General features: G+C 47.6%; 1 long non-coding RNA gene across 1 annotated transcript; it reads left to right on the top strand.

Annotated features, from left to right (window-relative positions):
* The first annotated feature begins 273 nt into the window (after nucleotides 1-273).
* LOC136458577 (uncharacterized) lies at nucleotides 274-2,947 on the top strand. Its single transcript, XR_010760014.1, has 2 exons — nucleotides 274-630; nucleotides 2,780-2,947. It is a non-coding gene; the product is annotated as an uncharacterized lncRNA (long non-coding RNA).
* The last annotated feature ends 17,485 nt before the right edge of the window (nucleotides 2,948-20,432 follow it).

The raw sequence follows: 20,432 nt of genomic DNA, 5'->3' as shown, positions 1-20,432 counted from the left end.
GGAGAGCTCCGGCGTGGGGCTCCGGTCAGGGGCGGGCGGGCAGGAGAGCACCGGCGCGGTGCTGTGGGTGTGGGCGGCCGGCGTGAGTAGGCGGGAGAGCAGCGGCGCGGGCAGAGGTGGCCGGAGAGGCGCCGGCGCAGGGCGGAGCCGCGGGCGGAGGTGGTCAGAGAGGCGCGGTGCCGCGGGCGGAGATGCAGCAATGCGTGGGTATGATCCAGTTAATTGGGTTAATTATCCCAACACCCCCCCCCCCCCCCCCCCCCCCCCCCCCCCCCCCCCCCGACTCGGCCCCAGCCCCACACGCCCCGTCCGCCTCCCCGCCCTACCCCCGCCGCCTCGCCGCCCCTCCCCGGCCGGCAGTCACCACCGTACCGCCACCACCCATCTCCCCTGACTGCCAGAAACTCCCGCAGCCCCCTGCACGGAGAATCAACCAGGCGCGGAGGCCGAGGAACGACAGACACCGCCGTCGATCGATCAGCGCTGCCCCCCGCACGAAGAATCAAACAGGCGTAGAGGCCCGTCAACGATAGTCACCACCGTCGATCGATCATGCACCCGCCATCGATCAGGAAACTACATCTGTTGTCGGTCTACAATCTCGCCTCCTCACTGTGTCTCCTTGATTGGGTAAGCCTCCTCCGAGAGTCTGATCTCTAACCTATCGATTGACATTTTGTTGACAGATAGCATCAATGAATTGCATGAAACAGGCAGTAAGACAGTTTGCTGATATCTAGAGTAGTTCTGAATGTTTGATTTGTTGATTGGTATGGACACAGTCAACTGAATTGGGATGCTCTGGCTACATTTTCAGTAGTTGATTAGTTTTTTAATAATAACACAAATATCTGCATGTTTATTATGAGCTTCAATTATCTTTCCGTTTCTAGGGAATTTGTACATAGCTTCTTTATCACTTGTGTATCAGGTTTCTTTTCCTTTCCTTCGCACTAAGCTGCCCAAGTCGCGGACCCTTCGCCTTGTCGTCCTGCATGGTGGCGCCTGAGGCTCCAGTACTGGCCGACGCGTTGGCGCGGCGGCCAGAGGGTTTAGGTGCCGTGGAGCTGTTGACAGTGGTGGCCTCCGTCTGCCTTTGCTCATAGGCACGCGCGAGACTCATGGCTTGCTGCAGGTTGGCCGGATGCTGCATCTCCACGTAAGAGGCCAGGGGCTGGCCCAAGCCACCAGTGTACAGATCAATCTTGGTGCGCGTGGAGAGGTGGTCGCAGCATGAGATCCGGGCGAGGTAGCGCCGTGAGTACTCCTCCACCGTCCTCGTGCGGAACAGGGCCTTTATCTCGGCGAGGGAGTTGGCGTGGATGGGCGGCCCGAAGCGGAGATTGATGAAGTCGATGAAGCGCGGCCAAGGAACCATGCCGAAGTCGCGTTCCATCTGATAGTACCACTCCGCAGCGGTGCCGTCGAGGTGCAGCGACGCCATCCACACCTTCTCATCCTCCGGAGTGCGATGGCCGCGGAAGAAATTGTCGCACTTGTTCAGCCATGTCAATGGGTCGGACTCGCCGTCGAAGCTTGGGAAGGAGATCTTGGGCGGACAGTGTGGCTTGCGGCGATCGAAGGAGCGGCCGCCACCGCGATTGAAGTCGCGCCCGCCACGGTCGTAGTCGTGCCCTCCACGGTCGTAGTCGCGCCCGCCGTGGTCGAAGTCACGCCCGCCGCGGCTGTAGAAATCGCAGTCGAAGCGCCCATAGTCGCGACGCTCGAAGCCACCACGGTTGCGTGAGTCTATCCCATGGTTGTAGCATTCGCGGTCATGGATCGCGCGCTCGCGGAACGTGGCCTAGGCACGATCGCGCTCAGAGTCGCGCCCGTCCACATCCTCCTCGCCTACGATGTCGTCGTCGCCGCCCAGGTCCTCGCCCCCGCTGGCGCCCTTGCCGAAACGTCGGGCTTGCCCGTTTCCACACGCGCACGCGCGCGAGCCATGTGTCATGGGAGTTGAGGCGATTGTTCATGGTGGTCAGTTGGCCCAAAATGCGGTCCAGCTTTGCATCCATGGCCGCAGGATCGGGAACGGTGCCGGACATGGAAGTCGATGCACTAGAGATGGGCTCCGGTACCAAATTGATACGGTGTGGCCGCCGTGGGGAACGCAGGGGAGATAGGAGAAGCATTTGAGACTGAGAATTGGAGCGGAGAGGGTAGCGAGGCAATGGCGCGGTGGGGAGATCGCCGGCGGCAGCGGCTGAACTGCGCGCAGCCACCGTCAAAGAGGAACCCCACTTGCTCGGGAGGTTCTATTCTTCTTCGATAAAACCTTATTACACAGCTAGGTGCCCTTATAGATTCGGTGCACAATACTAAGAATAGCAACAATAGTAAGAATAGCAATTCAATCTCCTACAGCCACTCCATGAGACCGCTTCCTATCCAGCTTGATGGCCGTGCATGCAATGCATGCGCCCTGAGGACTTGGCCTTCCTTTCTCAGCCACGAGCTGGGTCAGGAGCTGAGGCCTGTGGACGCGGCCGCCTCCTATACTGGCGGCCAGTGAAAGAGTCCACAACATCTATGTTATAATGTTCTGAAACTCTTTCATTAACTTCCTGCTTGATATCTCTGAACTCCCTTTAGTTTCACTCATGCCTTGTTGGTTTGGCCTGGGAGTAAAATGCCTATTTGCTTGAACCATTTCATTAGAGTACGAATTGGACCAATAGTGCAACATACATTAGCCAGAATTGAATTGACCGATGGATTCAGGGAGGGAGGATCCAAACATGCTAAGTGTTCTTGTACCGTGAATGTATATTAGGTACATGGCTGTCCAGAAGAACGAAGCTCTGAATCTTGGATGAGTTTAGGTCCGTATGGATTCTATGTACAGAAGAGATTTTCTGTAGCAAATTCTATCAATTGTTTGTTGTAAAAAATAACATCTTTAAATAGGTGTAGAGTTAGAATGGTGGTTCATCTCTGATTACTTCATACTACAAGTTGTGCAACTATGGTTGAAGTATTAATTTAGTTTTTGCATATACATTAGAAAGAAGACATGGCTACTAGGTGTATATATGTGATGTATGTTCTTCTTTCTAAAAGGGTCCTATAGTTATGAGGTCCAAAATCATTTGAATTTTTGTGCACACCTAGGTTGATTCTGTTGGTATTAGATTGATTCTAAAATGTGCACAAGTTGGTACTCCAATCCAGTATATAGGGGGGCATATATCTTGGTCTGTTGCTTGAAGCAGAAACAATATTATTCAATTGATTCTAGCTTGTCACACATAGATCGAGTTTGCCTTCGTTCCCATGCGCGGTTACTTAAATTATCTCTACAAGGAGGCCTTGACTACAGCGGGCACTTTTCCTATATGGTCTCTGCATTGAGCAAAATTAAGAAAAAAATTACGCCACAATTAATTTTTGTGTAGGAAAAAGACATTAAACACCAATATGACAAGCATAATTGTAATTCGACATAGTTTATGTGTCACTGCTCAGAAAGCATAAGCCCATAAAAGAATCAATGCTTCTCACTGCTACTGCTGATGAGACAAATAAAAGGAGTGCTATGCACATAAGTCTTTACCTTAATATAGATTCACCTGTCTACTTAATTTTGCTTCTCTTTTTCTTGTGGAATATGGTCAGCCAATATCATTCCATGTATATTGCCGTGCCAATTCCATGTATAACTTTCTCACGTAAGGGCTGTACTTTGGAATACATGCAACACAAAATGGCATAGAAAGTAATTCAGCTGCCAATTTTCTGATAAACTTCTTTTTTTACCCTCCAGTCGCTAACTTGGTGGGTCAAAGTTCTAGCCTGTGCCCATTTCCAGGCATCGAAATCTGGGACATGATCTCCCAAGAGCCAAGGCGCTTACATCTATGTTTGCTGTGATGCCAAAGGCTTGGCCAGAGATTTACAGAAATTTGGCCACACCATTGTTCAAGAATTAGGAGCAGCTATTGATCCTAGGTCTGGTTAAAACTTAAAAATACTTGTATGCCACTATAAAATGCTTCTTTCTCTGCACCCGTTAAATTTTCTATGTTCAGGGCAGCGCATGCATAAGATTGAGTAGTCCCATGAGAACTTGAGCAGTCCATGGTGACCGTCACCGCCTGACCGGGCCATGGCTGTGTGTGCATGACTGCATGTGCAGTGTTCTGGTGAAGGTAGACTCAGTACTCCGCGGCGAGCTTGGCAATGGGGCAGCGGCAGGCAGCTGGGGCTGCATAATTTTTACCACCTACAAATTATATTCGTCGAGGGTATGTCATCATCAAGTGTCGCCATAGACAACCGTCAGTCCCTCGTTATTCGTTCTTGTCTGATCTTGTTTGTGGTTACTGCAAAAAATAATTTTCAACGATGACAAACAGCCCAGCCCAGACTCATATCAGTTCTGTAAAATATCAAAAAAATTCTAGGACAAAATCTTCTACTGATGCATCGTGTCATCGGTTTTGCAGTGTTTCTGGCCACTTTTGTAGGTCTGGCAACAGATCAGCCTCTGTTTCATTGAGTTATCATATCCACCATATCTGTGAACTGATGCATATTATGGCGATTCTGCATTCTTGCTTACCTCTATTGCATAACCAGCAACAGCCCAGACCCACTCTTCTTCAATCGCATTATCCCTAAACCTTAGCATGCTCCATTCGTTAGAGATAAATCATTTTGTCATGTCAACTTATGGAGCAGGCGTCTCATTATTTGTGATAGTACGTAGTAGCTCATGTTTCATGTATCTTTTTCTCTTGTCCTGAGTTCTGAATCAAACAAGAAGGCATCTGAATATTTGTGATGTTGTGTAGTTTCCTGAGTTCTGAATCAAACGAGAAGGCATCTGTAACTGTAATCATCAATGTATCTCACGGGCCATTTTGGGCCAATACGAAAGGTATCAGGTGGGGATCCTGAGGCCTCCTTTGGAACAAAGGAAAAACATAGGAATTTTAGAGGATTTTAACTCTATAGTAAAATTTCATATACATCTCTTTTGGAACAAAAGGATTAGGATTGAACGAAATTCCTAGGATTATCATGGGATGCATGAAAAACATAGGAATTTTGGAGGAAAACTAACATAAGGCTGGACCTCATGGAAACTTTTCTTTGTGTCTCTCTCTCTCTCCTCTGGTTCCTTTATTTTTCCTGTGTTTTGTCCAAAGGCTACATTAGAAATTTTCCTGCATTATAGATTTGTGTAGGATTGCAAATTTCATACAATTCTAATCTGTGTTTTTCCTGTTCCCGTGTTTTGAGAATCATGTGTTCCAAAGGGGGCCTGAAGATTTGTGATGCTGTGTAGACGTGTAGTAGGCTAGTAGCCCATGTTTCAGTTTAATGTACCTACAAGTTAAATTGATGCTTGTAGGGATCAGCGCTGCATAAACTGATGCTTTCTGTTTACCGACCAATTGGGGCAATGACGGAGGTGTCTGCGAGATGACAACGACTATGAGGAGGCTGAGTTCCGAACATTTTTGAAAATATAAATAGATCGCTGAACCAAGGACTAAAAGATCAAAAAGGCTGATGAAGAGCATGAGTGATGTGTGAGGAAAGGGAACAAGCTGCTCCCGCGGATCATGACTGACTAGCAAATGAAGCGGAAAATAACACGACCGATGATTATGATGACATAGAAAAGGTGCAAAACGGCACTCCAGCCTAATATAGATATATAATCCACTGACTGAAGATAAGAGCTTGGGACAAAGAATTACTAATTTCAGTATCTGCACTATGCTTCCAGGACTCCAAAACACTCGTTAGGGAAAGTTAACCGGCCTGTATCTCTACTTTGTTATAAAACATTGCTTTGTAGCATGAATTATTATGTGTTTCACAAACTACATCACTATGGAAACCATGATGCATACATAATGCATTGCTAATAAAAGTATGGATTTTTAAACCCGTAGCGCATGGGTACTCAAACTCAACTACTAGTATTATTTATAACAAATGATAAGTCAGTGCTTTGGTCACAGTAGGTGGCGTACAAGAACCTGCCTTAGGATCTTGCCGAGGTAACCATATACAGCCTGTTCGCGTGCTCGTAAACGATCGTAAATTTCCAGCCAGGAACAGTATTTTTCTCTCACACCAAATCAGCCAGCAGTAAATAATCCACGATACGATACGGCCTCCCGAACAGGCTGATATTCTATCTGTATAATATAAGCTATCGAATCTATTCTATATATAATACTCTACCGAGATAACCATATATTCTATCTGTATAACACTCCGTATAAGCTATCGAATATGTCTCCGCCGTGCCAACAGTACACGGGGCCAACGGGTGAGCTTCATAAAATTTCTCAGAGCCGTAAACCTCAAAGACCATCATGGTACGGCTTATTCGGCTTATTTTTCTAGCTGGAGCAATATTTTTCTCTCACAACAAATCAGCATAAACAGTATTTTTCAGTATGAACAGTGTTTTTTTAAGTCCAGCCGAACAAGCTACCAGAGTCTGATTCGATTCTGAGGTGCTAGTGCACTGTTCAGCTTCATAATCAAACCGGTTTCCATCGAAATCAGTGGCTCGCGATGCATAGCGTGGCTACTTCCGCTACCATCTGGTGGAGACTCGGTTTGCTGTTTCAAAAGCGCCTCCAGCGCAATAATTTAACACCAAGAAGATGTCGGGGGTAGCGGAGGAGAAGAGAAGAGTTCAACCCAACGCTCCACAGGATCAGAAGGAACAAAGAAGTGATCCAACACGTGGTGATTTTTTTAACACTTTTTTGTAAACTAATTTTAAATCTAATATTATTTTTTTTCTTCAAAACTAACACTTTTGGCCGCACCTATTGCCATGGTGGCGCGGCGAGAGGGATGACGTGGCGACGACCGGGGCGCTGACCGGTGACGTGGCAGGGTCCGCCGCGCCACCGATCTTGGCGCGGCAGTAATGCACCCTGATCGGTGGCGCGGCAGAGCCGGCTAAAAGGGCCGCGGCCCAGTCCCGCCTGCCTTCACGCCTTCGCCTGTCTGGCCGCTTGTCCGCCGTGCCTTCGCGCCCACCGCGCCTGTCCGCCGCCCCGCCTGCCTGCCTGCATGTCCGCCAGTCCCAAATGCTGTCGGCGCCCGGCCCTCTGTTGCCGCCTCCCTCCCTCCCTTCCCTTCCCTTCCATTCCCTGGCCGCTTCCCTCCCTCCTCGGCCTCGTTCAAGGCAATGACACACTTTTTTATTTTTGTTTGAATGCTGGATTAAAATATTACGAATGAGAGTTTAGGTTAGGAGAAAAATTATATTTAGGAACTATGGGCTATGGTTTGGAAGAAGATATTAGTTTGATTTTGTCGATGTTAAGGTTAATTATTTAGTTAGAAGTATGTTAACTATGTATATTTTTGTTACTATAAGTGTTGGTTATATTATTTGAGTTGCAATGCAAATGATTATATTTTACATTAATTTGTGTTATTTTGATTGATGTTTAATTTGAACCGTTTTATTAGATGGAAGACATATTTCGGGAGCAGTTGTGGCGAAAACGGGGTCGTCATAGAGAATTGTACCCCGACGAGTCTAGCAAAGATGCACCGTCCCTCCTGACCTACCTATCCCTAACTGTAACTGTGGTCGTCCGGCCAATGTGTTTCAATCGAGACATCCGGACACAGCGGCTCGTTGCTTCTACACATACAGTCGTTTTAATGTAAGTAATTGTTTCCGTATGTTTTTTCTTCATTTGTATTATTAGGTTACTAATATTTTGTTGAAATTTTGTTGTGTAGGCCCATGAGAGGTGTTTTTTATTTCAGTGGATCGACGGTGCAGACAAGTTTGACCCTAGGTACCTCCTTTTCGACGATTGGTGGAGAGGGCGAAATCCACGAGAGCACTTCGAGCGGTGGGTTCCAACCCCCCTAACCCCCATCCAATGACGGCTAAGGAGAAGCACTTAGCCGTAGTTAGACGACTCGAGGAACCTCCTTTGTGCGATTGTGGAGATCGAGCTGTGATAAACCCTGAGAATATGTTAGAGTTTGTGTGTCCAAACAAGCATGAAGTAAGTGCAAAGTGTATGTGTTGAAATATTGAGCTATATGTGTTCATGTACTAATGTCACCTTATTTAGGTGTTTTCAATGGCGAAGTGTCATTTCAAGGAGTGGTTGTATGTTCTAAGAACCAATGGCCGGAAGAACCGCCAAAGGTTAAGGAAAAGAAGAAAGAAAGGGTAATTTACAAAGCACCTCCTATCATATGCGAATGTGATGTTAAATCAACTATGGTCTAGTCCCTTCAGAGCTTGGAATAGGCCATTATTGTGACCATATGGTTAAATATGATGAGCTTGGTTATTTTTGTGGTATACATGAAATCGTATTTTGTTTCTTTTGCTAAGACATATATGATATAATTTTTTGTTTGAACAGAGCACTAGGAAATTGTCGATGTTTCACCACCGATAGCCTGCCACGGGGGTACCCGGGGCAGTTTGTTCGGGCTTCAGCGTATGCAGAACTCGACGGTAAACGCAAGAGACAGTCGATTTATCCTGGTTCGGGCCCTCGACCGTGATCGAGTAATAACCCTACGTCCAGTTGGCATTAGCCTTTGCGTTGGATTAATTGTAAAGTGTTGCGTTATCTCCGCCCCTTCTCCAGGAACTCCGCCCTCCTTTATATAGTCAGGAGGCCAGAGTCCTAGTCGGTTTACAATGAGAGTTCCTAGTAGGATTACAGAATAATACTACTACTAAGATTACATAGAAAGAAACCTAGTTAGACTAGATCTTCTCCCTTCCTTGTGGGGTATCCTGTGGGTCCCATATTGACAAGCCCCCGAGCACTTCATGGTTGAGCCCTGGAAGCCTCATCTTGTTCCTTCAGGTCTTGCCGAGCAGGAACAAGCGTCGTCCGAGTGCTTTTCTGAGTGAAACCGTGTAGCGCTTCTTGGGATCTTCGAGTGGTGTGTGCTTTTTTGAAGAAAAAGTACATCCATCTTGGTGTAGCCCCCGAGCCTCTTGCTATTTGGAATAAGAAACTGGAGGGTCTTGTCTTGAAATTGTTCTGATTCTTCATCGAAGGGCTCCCGAGCATATACCCAGGTTATTTATCAAAAAGAACTCGGATATAGCTCGGTCCGGGTTCTTTTTGTCGTGAGGCCTTGAAGTGGTCTGTCTTGAAGAAGTCTTCTTCGTGACGTGCGCTTTTTTGGAGAAAAAAGTGCACTCACTGAGTGTAGCCCCTGAGCCTCTTGCTATTTGGAACAAAAAGTTGGAGGGTCTTGAATCTTATGTTGTTTGAAAATTGCTGTCTTGAAGAAGTCTTCTGAGTGACGTGCGTTTTTTTGAAAAAAGTGCACTCACTGAGTGTAGCCCCCGAGCCTCTTGCTATTTGGAACAAAGAGTTGGAGGGTCTTGAATCTGAGTTGTTCAAAGAACTGAAAACCTCTCCTGTTGCAGCCCCCGAGCGTATATCCGGGTTCTTTTATTCAAAAAGAATTCGGATGTAGGGTCTTGGCATATTCTCTGGTAGTCTGCTGTTGTCAGATGTAGTTGTATGGTGGTGGTTGAGTGTAAATGCTGTTTGTTCACGAGTTGTATAGTGTTGGTATATCCTTTCGAATATGCTCGTCCTTAAGTACCGTTCCTTCATGCCTGAGTCCTCTTTCATTGATTTCTATCTTTTCACTGTGTCCTTTGTTAGTTTTGTTCTGTTGGTGCTCCTGGTTCATGTGCACCGCTTCTTTGGTCTATAAATACCCTCCTGGTATGCTGTTTTGATTCATAGAGCATTTTGTTGCATGGTCTGAAATCTCTGTAGTCATGAATATGATAGTTTGTGAAGTAGAGCAGCCCTCGGGCGTATCTTGTAGTTCTTGTATATCTTGTCATAGCTGGAGGGAGTCTTGTGATAGAGATTAGGGGTAGACTAATCTCGCAGCGACATTGTACCAGGAGGTACGTGGCGGTAGTTGGAGGAAGTCTTGTGATGTGGGATATGTTTCTTCATCCAGCAGTTCTGGGTAGATCCCCCTTGCCTACCCTACGACTGTCCGGTGCAGATCAACGCCTGATCCGGCGTCACATCGGACTTGGGTAGACAGATGCCTGCAGGCCTTCCTTGGTCCATGTTGTCCTGCCGTGCTACTGACTTCCACCTCGGATGTACTGCGTTCGTTCTTTGAAGAAAGCAGTGTAGCCGAGTGCGGTTTGTTCTACCGAGTAGCAATTTGGAACACGTAGTCGTTCTAGAGCCTAGTTGTGTCCGAGTTCCTTTTTGCTACCTCGCTCGTTGTAACACCGAGTTCATTGGGTCTTGTAAGATGTGTAATCTTGTATTTTTTGAAGCCATTTATAATGGAAAGAATCTTGTCTTTTGAGTTGTCATTCTTTTTTCTGCTGATGTCCTGATTGTTTATGAGATTCCCGAGTTCTTGTGTTCCCTGTGAGGTAACCCTTCGTTGCTTCATTGTTGATGAGTTCTTTTTGTAGCAATATGATAACTCTGCCGTGGTGCTGGATGGATAAGTCTGAAATCTGCCCGTTGAACTGTACCTTTGTGTAGAAGTGCGCCGCCCGTCATTTTAGCTGTGTCAGTTGTGTTGGGAAATGGATCGTTGTGTTCTCATGCCGTGTTTAAACGGGCCTAGTGGGCCACGTTTTTATTGCTGTAAAAATCTATTTAAAGGCCTTCTTTCTTCTTTTTCTTTGCTGCCCTGCTTTTGCCTTGAAACCCTAGTCTTCAAAACTCCGCCATCGCCATTGTCGCCGTCATCTTAGCGCCGCCGTCTGAGCATCATTGTTTCTTAGTGCTTTATTGCTTTCGCTAGTATATGGGTAGGAAGAAATCAGCGAGCAAGTCTCAGGCAACCTTTGTAGACGAGGAGGCATCACTTTCTGTGATTGAAAATCAAGAATTCATGGCCATGAGGGCTGCTCAGAAGAACTGGCCGGCTCTGACTATGACTGAGGATCAGTTGCACGAGCTTGTCAGTGATTGCCTGATCCAGGACAAGGAGATTGCTGAATGGAAAGCTCTAGGCCAGCATTGGGTCCCAACTCCAGGTCCTGGTGAGATTGTTCTTTTTGTCTCCTTTATCCGTGCTGGACTCTGCCTTCCTGCTTCTGCTTTTCTTCATCGATTTCTTAGTTATTTTGGGATTAACTTGAACCGTCTTACTCCCAATGCTGTCCTTCATCTTTCTGTTTTTGTTCATCTTTGTGAAACTTTTCTTGGAATTCCTCCTTCTCTTTCTCTCTTTCGTTACTTCTTCTGTCTGAAGCCCCAACCCCACAGCGATGACACCCATGTTCTTGGTGGCTGCGGGATTTAGTTTCATCAGGGTCGTAAGAGTAAATTCTTTGATTATGACTTGGTTGATTTTGTGAGGGATTGGCATGCCGACTGGTTTTATGCCACCAATATGATTCCTCTTCTTGCTGTTCATTCTGGTTCTGGTCCCGTGGTTAACGACCGATGGGATAAAAATCTCCTTACGATGGATGAGCTCCAGGCGATCAAGCCGTTTCTTGAGAGGATATGTACTCTGAAACAACAAGGCTTGACCGGCTTTAGGATCGTTTTTAGTTTTCTTCGCCGCCGTGTTCAACCTCTAAAGGAGCGAGAGAACTATGGTTTTGAGTACTCTGGGGCGGAGGACCCTTCTCGTATGGTTCCCACCCTTGAGTTGACTGATGAGGAGGTGCTCGAGCACCTTTAGAAGATGTTGAAAGGAGTAAGCGTCGTCCCGTATGCTGTCCCTGAGTATTGTGCTAACAACCCACATCCTGCTGTGAGTTGTTTTTTCTTATGCGGGTACTTTTTGTATTTTCTTTGCTGTCTCTGCTTTTTGCTTAATCTTTCTCGTCTGGTTGTTTTACTCTTTTATAGGAATTGGGGCGTAACTTCGTCGATCTGATCCCCCTTGATGATTGTCCTGCCATGGTGGAGACTAGGGAGAATCTTGCTGGGGCATCTTTAACCAGTAAGTTTCAAACCACCACGATGTTTCCTGGTGTTTCTTCCATAGTTCTTGACGCATATGTAGAGTATGTTCCTCGTCCAGTTCCTCGAGCTCCTCATAGTGTTGGAAAAAGGGGGCGAGCAGATTGTTCTTCTTCTGGTTTGTCTGCTACCAAGAAGTCTCGCCAGTCGAGTACTTGTCCAGGTACTCAAGTTATAGGTAGCGTGCTCCTAGGTGAGCATATTAATACGTTTTGTTTTTTGTTGTTTGTTTGTGCCTTTAACTGAGTACTTTTCTCCTTTTTCAGATGGCGCTGTGGTTGGCTTGTTTGAGAGTGAGGTAGATGAGGATGATGATGCAGCCCTTGTCATGCGTTGGTGAGTTGTTTTCTTGTTTTTCTATTGTTGAACACCTAATTTTTGTTCTAACTCTGGCCTTGTTCTCTTGTAGTAAGCGGTCGTTGAGCTCGAGTTCTTCTAGGGCTCTGGTACTGACCATGCCACTCATGTCGCAGAGTGGTGGTGATATTTTTGTTGCTATAGTTCCCCCTCTAAGGTCTTTTGTTGGTCTTGGGGGTTTTATGAAGAAGAAGCTAGCTAAGTGAGTGAATCCTGGTTATGTTTCTTTGCTTCTATTTTCCTCTTTTCTGATTCATATTCTTATCGTTGAGTTTCCTTATCATCTTGTAGACCCTTGCCTTCCCTTAGCCCTCAGTTGACCTCTTGTCAGTCCTCTGGTGCGCCCCTGCGTTCTGAGTCTCAGGACTCGGAATGTGCGGTCGGTGAGGTGGCTGTGAGGGAGACAGGGTTCCCTAGTGATCACGCTGCTGCGGATTTGCTAACTCTAGGTGTGACCATGGCCATGGCGGTGGATCCACCTAAGGAGGTAGCCGAGGCTTCCCAGGATACGGCCCTGGTCTTGCCTTCTTTGCCTCGACCGGCTTCTCTCTCTGCTCCTCTTTCTAGTGGTGTTCAGCGTTTGGATGACGATGTGGTGCAACAATTCGATGCCACTCATCGGTTGTCAGAGCTAACTGCTGCCTAGGGAACCTTTGTGACTTCTTTTAGGGAAAAACTCCAGGTAAGTTTTTCTGAAGTTCTTTCTTTGGATGTTCGTCTTTCTTCTATTCTTATGTCTTATTTTTCTCTCTCTTTTTTGTTCAGTCTTTTTCTCAGGATCATACCAGCTTCTTTTTCTCGTCTGAAATCGAGAAAAAGTTGTCTTCTGAGGTTAGTGCCCTAAAAACAGAGCTTGACCTCTGTCGGGCTGAGATGGAGACCGAGCGTCAAACGCACCAAAGGGAGGAACAAGCTCTCCGTGCCCAGGTGGTTGAGGTAGAAAATTAGAGGGATGCTGCTGTCCAGGAGGCCTTGAAGAATGTGGAGGCCATGAAGAATGAGTGCAATGGTATTGCTGGTTCTTTTTGTTTCCTTTTGTATTCAAATTTCCCTTTCTGCTGACTTGTTTTTTTGGTGCCTGGTCTAGCTCACCGAGTTGAAAAGCAGAAGCTCTCAGAGGGTATTGAGGAAATGAAGATTGTCGATAGAATATGCTCGGTAGTCCACCGAGGGGTACCCGCGATGGTAGATTTGTCAGTGGGGATACGCGTAATCAGGAACCAGATGGTGACACAAGGCACAGAGACAGCGATTTAGACAGGTTCGGGCCGTCTGATCAACGTAATACCCTACGTCCTGTGTCTTTGGTGTATTGTATTGAATACATGATGTCGAGTAGAGAACCCCTGCCTCTCCTTATATACTCTAGAGGGGCAGGGTTACAAGTAAAGTATCCTATTTGGTACTATACAATGTCTTGCGGTGCATGCCGAGCAGCGCCGTGCACGCCTTGATCTTGTGGGCTAGGCCACCTCCGATGGTGCGGCCCACGTCTTGGGGGCCATACCCCCATAGTTAGTCCCCAAGCCTAACAGTAGGTGACGCAGTCACGTGGTGTCAGTGTCATAAAGTAGAAGACCGGCCGAGCAGGCAGCCAGTCCCCGGGCGTAGCCTCGAGATGAGAACAAGCACATTCACCGCAAGGTGAAGTGTGCCCACTTAGTCCCCGAGCCTGCTGGAAGATGAAGAATGAATCTTGTAGCAGGGTCAAAGAAGTCTGAAAGCTTGCCGACGTCGTCTGACATACGCGTATCAAGACCCTAGACGTGCTGCCCAAGATCAGCACCCTAATCCGAACAGTATGGAGCAGCTTGATAGCACACCGACGAGACGTAGCAAGATCCAAGCAGTAAGGGAGTCCCTGGCGTCGCTGGCGATGACCGAGCACCGAGGAGCGAGGAGTCCCCGGCGTCGCTGTTGATGACCGAGCACCAAGGAGCGAGGAGTCCCTGGCGTAGGCGGTGATGTCCGAGCATCGAGGAGTCCCCGACGTTGCTGGCGATGACCAAGCACCGAGGAGCGAGGAGTCCCCGGCGTCGCTGGCGATGACCGAGCACCGAGGAGCGAGGAGTCCCCAGCATCGCTGGCGATGACCGAGCACCGAGGAGCGAGGAGTCCTCGGCGTCGCTGGCGATGACCGAGCATCGAGGAGCGAGGAGTCCCCGGCGTAGGCGGCGATGTCTGAGCACCGAGGAGTCCCCGACGTCGCTGGCGATGACCGAGCACCAAGGAGCGAGGAGTCCTCGGCGTCGCTGGCGATGACCGAGCACCGAGGAGCGAGGAGTCCCCGGCGTCGCTGTCGATGACCGAGCACCGAGGAGCGAGGAGTCCCCGGCGTAGCTGGCGATGATCAAGCACCGAGGAGCGAGGAGTCCCCAGTGTCGCTGGCGATGACCGAGCACCGAGGAGCGAGGAGTCTCCGACATTGCTGTCGATGACCGAGCACCGAGGAGTCCCTGGCGTCGCTGGCGATGACCGAGCACCGAGGAGCGAGGAGTCCCTGGCGTTGCTGTCGATGACCGAGCACCGAGGAGCGAGGAGTCCCCGACATAGGCGGCGAGGTCCGAGCACCGAGGAGTCCCCGGTGTAGGCGGCGATGTCCGAGCACCGAGGAGTCCTTGGTGTAGGCGGTGAGGTCCGAGCACCGAGGAGTGCCCGGCGTAGGCGGCGAGGTCTGAGCACCGACGTAGCTGACGACGTCCGTGCGGTGAAGTGTGCCCACTTAGTCCTCGAGCACGAAGAATCCGAGGGCCGAGGAGTAACCGGCGTAACTAGCGATGAAGCACGAGCGGCGAACAGTCCGATCAACTGGTCGGTGACGGAGTCCATGAACCAAGCGGTCCGACCAGTTGATCGGTGGAGAAGTCCGAGCACCTGGTGGTCTGATCACCTGGGCGATGATCCTGCAATACAAACATGTAGAACGGGTAGTACATGATGTAAAAATAAATAAACTTCGGAGAAAAATCAGCAATGGTGATGAAACGACGTATGCAGTTCGGCGATCAGTTGGCATGAAAATATATTTATGTTTAATATAAACCGTCCGAACAGTTAGTGTGTAGCTGAGTCTCCAGCCCTAGCTAGCCCATAGTCCATAACGTCGAGCGCGGAGCCCGTGCACATGTAGGAGGAACAGGCGTGACCAAGGAGCCGCTGCCGATCACCCATAACGCAGAGCGCGGAGCCCATAGCACGTGTAGGGAGGAGCTGGAGACAGGGCTGTCTCTGGAGGCGTCCGAGCATCAACAGGACTGTTCGGGGGTTCAGAAAATCGTTTGGAGAGCAAACATGGAGAAAACAGTTCAGAAAAACATTATGACGATATACGGAGATTGGAGAATATTTAGAAGAATATTAAAACATGACTTAGCTTTAGACAGAGTGTCTAGTCAGCGGCATATAGCGTTATCTGGTCGGTGACGCAGGCAGCTTTCTTGCAGCTCAGCGGCGACGAGGGATGTCGGTGAGGGATGTCGGCGAAGGCCGTCGAGCGGTGACGACGAGTCGACGGCGAGGGACGTCGGCGAAAGATGTCGTTAAAGGCCGTCGAGCGGTGACGATGAGTCGACAGCAAGGGACATCAGCGAAAGATGTCGGCGAAGGCCACCGAGGGCCGCGGTGGCGAGTCGTCGACGAGGGCAGCAGCGACGAGTCATCGACGAGGGCAACAGCGGCGAGTCGTCGACGAGGGCTGATGAGGGCAGCGGCGGCGAGTTGTTGGTGAAGACGACCTCGAAGGTGGTTCCAAGATTGGATCTGCTGTCGTAGGGGCTGGTGTAGCAGCGATGCATCATCATCGCGGACCGGCATGGATTTCTACGAGATTGACGATGAGAATGCGTTGTTGATTTGAGGTCCATCTGGCTCGCCATGGATCAAGCGCACACCCCTACCTGGCGCGCCAACCGTCAATAGAATATGCTCGACAATCCACCGAGGGGTACCCGCGATGGTAGATTTGTCAGTGGGGATACACGTAATCAGGAACCAGATGGTGACACAAGGCACAGAGACAGCGATTTAGACAGGTCCGGGCCGTCTGATCAACGTAATACCCTACGTCCTGTGTCTTTGGTGTATTGTATTGAATACATGATGTCGAGTAGAGAACCCCTGCCTCTCCTTATATACTCTAGAGGGGCAGGGTTACAAGTAAAGTATCCTATTTGGTACTATACAATGTCTTGCGATGCACGCCGAGCAGCGCCGTGCACGCCTTGATCTTGTGGGCCGGGCCACCTCTGATGGTGCGGCCCATGTCTTAGGGGCCATACCCCCACAAAGATACTTGTTCACAATAGTCACAACAGGGCTGAAGAAGTAATTACTTGTGCTGAAGAAGAACTCGCGCTTGCCAAGTTGATTAGGCGTGGAGCTGATAAGGATCTTGTGTAGGTCCAAAAAATGGTTGAAGTCTTGACTGGCAAGTTGGCGACAGCTACTGAGAACTGGAATGCTTTGTGGAAATCATTTCGGTCAGTAGCCGATCTTCTTCGGACTCCATCAGATGATGGTCAATCTTGGGCTCAGTTTATTCCCCTAGTTTCGACCCGTTTCCAGGAGTTCGTGAAGAGGTGTGCCCAACTATGTACCAGAAATGTTCTTGCCCATGTCCGGGTTCTTGCTCCGAAGGTGTCTTTATCCAAGATTGCAGAGGAAGCCGAGAGTCAAGAATATCTGGATGCCGTTGAAAAGGTGGAGCCTGAGGTCGAAGATTTAGCCAGGAGGATTGTGGATAATCTTAATATTAATATTTCTTCTCCTGATGATGATGCTTGATGTAATTGACCTTTGTACTCCAGCCTCTATAATAGGATATTGTACTTCTTTTTGAATGAAGATTCTTTATTTTTTTGCTGATGTCTTCTTTGCCTGGATGTCTTTGATTTTGTCAAGTGCTTTGTCAGACTTTCGTCTACATCGTGTAAACAACTCGGTATTTGTAGATCGTTGTCTTGACAAACTTTATTGATTTGTTGAGTTCTTGTCTGGCTACCGTGTAAACAACTCAGGGTAAGTAGATCTTTGTCTTCACATCCTTTTTGTTCTTGTTAGTACTAAAAAGACTTAGGACCAGCGATCTCAAGCATCTTCAGCTTCTTCTTTTTTAGCTTTTTGCTTAACTCTAGATGTGGCCATCATCTGGCTCTTTCCCTAGTTGTAAAAACATCTTAGGATTGGTTTGGGTGTTAGCTTTTTAGTTACCCTCATCGGTGGGCTCAAGCATTTTTTCAGCTTTTTTGCTCTCGGCCGGTATGCTCAGGCATAGTTTCAACTATTTTGCTTTTTGGTTCGGGTGTTAGCTTATTAGCTACCCTCATCGGTGGGCTCAAGCATCTTTTCAGCTCTTTTGCTCTCAGCCGGTATGCTTAGGTATAATTTCAGCCATTTTGCTTTTTGGTTCGAGTGTTAGCTTATTAGCTACCCTCATCGGCGGGCTCAAGCATCTTTTCAGCTCTTTTGCTCTCAGCCAGTATGCTTAGGCATAATTTTAGCCATTTTGCTTTTTGGTTCGGGTGTTAGCTTATTAGCTACCCTCATCGGTGGTCTCAAGCATCTTTTCAGCTCTTTTGCTCTCGGCCAGTGTGTTTAGTGAAAACAACTCGAGAAAAATCATAAGACATATGTTGTCGAGGAACACCATCTTTTTTGATCATGAACGTTTACATGCTTAGTGAAAACAACTGGGGGAAAGCCATAATAAGACATATGTTGTCGAGGAACACCATCTTTATTGATCACTTGTATATATATATTCTTCCTTGTGTTGTTTTCATGCGTAGAATCTTCTTAGTTGGCTGATGTGCCATGTATTGTTGACTTCTTTTCCATCTTCAGTTATCAACTTGTACGTGCCTGGTCCGGTGACTTTTGTGACAATAAAAGGACCTTCCCATGGACTGAGTAGTTTATGGTGTCTGTCAGTTTTTTGTATCCTTCTTAGTACTAGGTCTCCGATTTGGAGTGATCGAGGCTGGGCATTCTTGTTGTAGTGGTGTCTTAAACCTTGGAGGTATCTGGCTGATTGAAGGGTTGCCTTTACTCTGATTTCTTCTGTACTGTCGAGTTCTAATCTTCGGGTGTGTTCTGCTTCTCCTTCGTCATATTGTTCTATCCTTGGTGACGTCCAGATCAAGTCGGCAGGTAGTACGGCTTCTGATCCATAAACTAGGAAGAAAGGTGAATATCCGGTGGCTCTACTTATTTGAGTTCGTAGCGTCCATACTACTTTGGGTAATTCTTCAATCCATTTGGATCCATAGTCCACTAGTTCTTCATACAATCTTGGTTTTAATCCGGCTAGTATGAGTCCATTAGCCCTTTCTACCTGTCCATTGGCCTTTGGATGTGCGACTAATGCGTAATCTATGCCGAAGCCGTAATCCTGTGCCCAACTTTGGAATTCTATAGCTGCAAAGGGAGAACCTAAATTTGTGATGATTCGATTGGGCATGTCGAAACGGTGCATAATGTCTTGGATGAACTCGACTACTTTGGCTGCGCTATATTTTGCGAGTGGTTTGTATTCAATCCACTTGGTGAACTTGTCAATTGGTACAAAGATGTACTCGAAACCACCCTTTGCCTTCTTGAGAGGTCCTACTTGATCCAGCCCCCAGCAGGAGAAAGGCCAAGCAGGTGGGATGCAGATGAGATTGTGAGCTGGTACATGAGCTTGTCTTACGAACATTTGACAACCTTTGCATTTTCTGACAAGTTCTTCTGCATCTTTCAAAGCGGTTGGCTAGTATAATCCAGTGCGGAATGCTTTGCCGACTAGTGTTCTTGAAGTGGCATGATTTCCACAGCAACATGAGTGTATTTTGTCTAAGATCTCTTTGCCTTTTTCAAACAAGACACATTTTAGGAGTACTCCTGATGATGCGGCTCTTCTGTATAGCTTGTCCCCTACTAGGATGTAGTTCTTGCTTCTGCAAACAACTCGGGTAGTCTCCGCTTTATCTGCTGGCAACTTATTCTCTTTGATGTAATCGATAAAAAGCTAGGTCCATGAGGTGGTGATTACCAAAATTTGGGTGCCATTAGCTAGGAGTTCAGGGGTTATCTCACCGGGTTGTTTGATAGAGGGAGCTGATAACTCTTCTATGAATAGGCCAGGTGGGACCTTTGCCCTGTCTGATCCGAGCTTGGCGAGGACGTCTGCTGCAATATTAGAATCGCGCAGGACATGTAGAATTTCCAATCCTTGAAAATGTTTTTCGAGTTTTCATATTTCAGCACAGTAAGCGCCCATGTTTTCTTTGGTGCAGTCCCAATCTTTGTTGACTTGGTTGACGACTACTGCCGAATCGCCATATACGAATAATCGCTTGATTCCAAGGGTAATTGCCACTCAAAGCCCGTGGATGAGGGCTTCGTATTCTGCTTCATTATTTGTAGCTTGCCATAATATCTTAAGGACATACTTGAGTTGTTTTTCGTCTGGAGAGATGAAGAGAACGCCTGCACCGGCTCCGCCTAGCTTGAGTGATCCATCAAAGTACATCTTCCAATGGTCAAGGATGGTATTTGACATAGGTTGTTGAATTTCTGTCCACTTGGCAACAAAATCGGCAAGGGCTTGAGATTTAATTGCCTTCCATGGGGTGAAATCAATATTAAGAGCACCAAGTTCAACTGCCCACTTAGATATGCGCCCTGTTGCGTCTCTATTATGTAGGATGTCTCCGAGTGGGAAATCTATCACCACGGTAATCTTGTGGCTTTCAAAATAGTGGTGAAGCTTGCGTGAAGTGATCAGGAGGGCGTAGAGTAGTTTTTGCACATACGGGTACCGGATTTTTTATTCTGGCAGTACTTCGCTGATGTAGTATATGGGGCGTTGTACTTTATATACGCGCCCTTCTTCTTCTCTTTCTACGACTATCGCTGTGCTGATCACAGTAGAAGTTGCCGCAATGTACATCATCATGTCTTCGTATTTTTTTTGGAGGTGTGAGAATGGGTGAGGAGGTGAGGTATGCCTTAAGTCTTTTGAAAGCTTTGTTGGCTTCTTCTGTCCACTCGAACTTGTCCGTCTTCTTTAGTAGTTTAAAGAAAGGTAACCCTTTTTTGCCAAGTCTTGATATGAAACAATTGAGGGCCGCCAGC

Source organism: Miscanthus floridulus, chromosome 6, assembly GCF_019320115.1.
Source record: "Miscanthus floridulus cultivar M001 chromosome 6, ASM1932011v1, whole genome shotgun sequence".
Classification (NCBI taxonomy): Eukaryota; Viridiplantae; Streptophyta; class Magnoliopsida; order Poales; family Poaceae; genus Miscanthus; species Miscanthus floridulus.
Note: the sequence above shows the minus strand (reverse complement) of the source record. Positions and strands in the feature narration are given on the sequence as shown.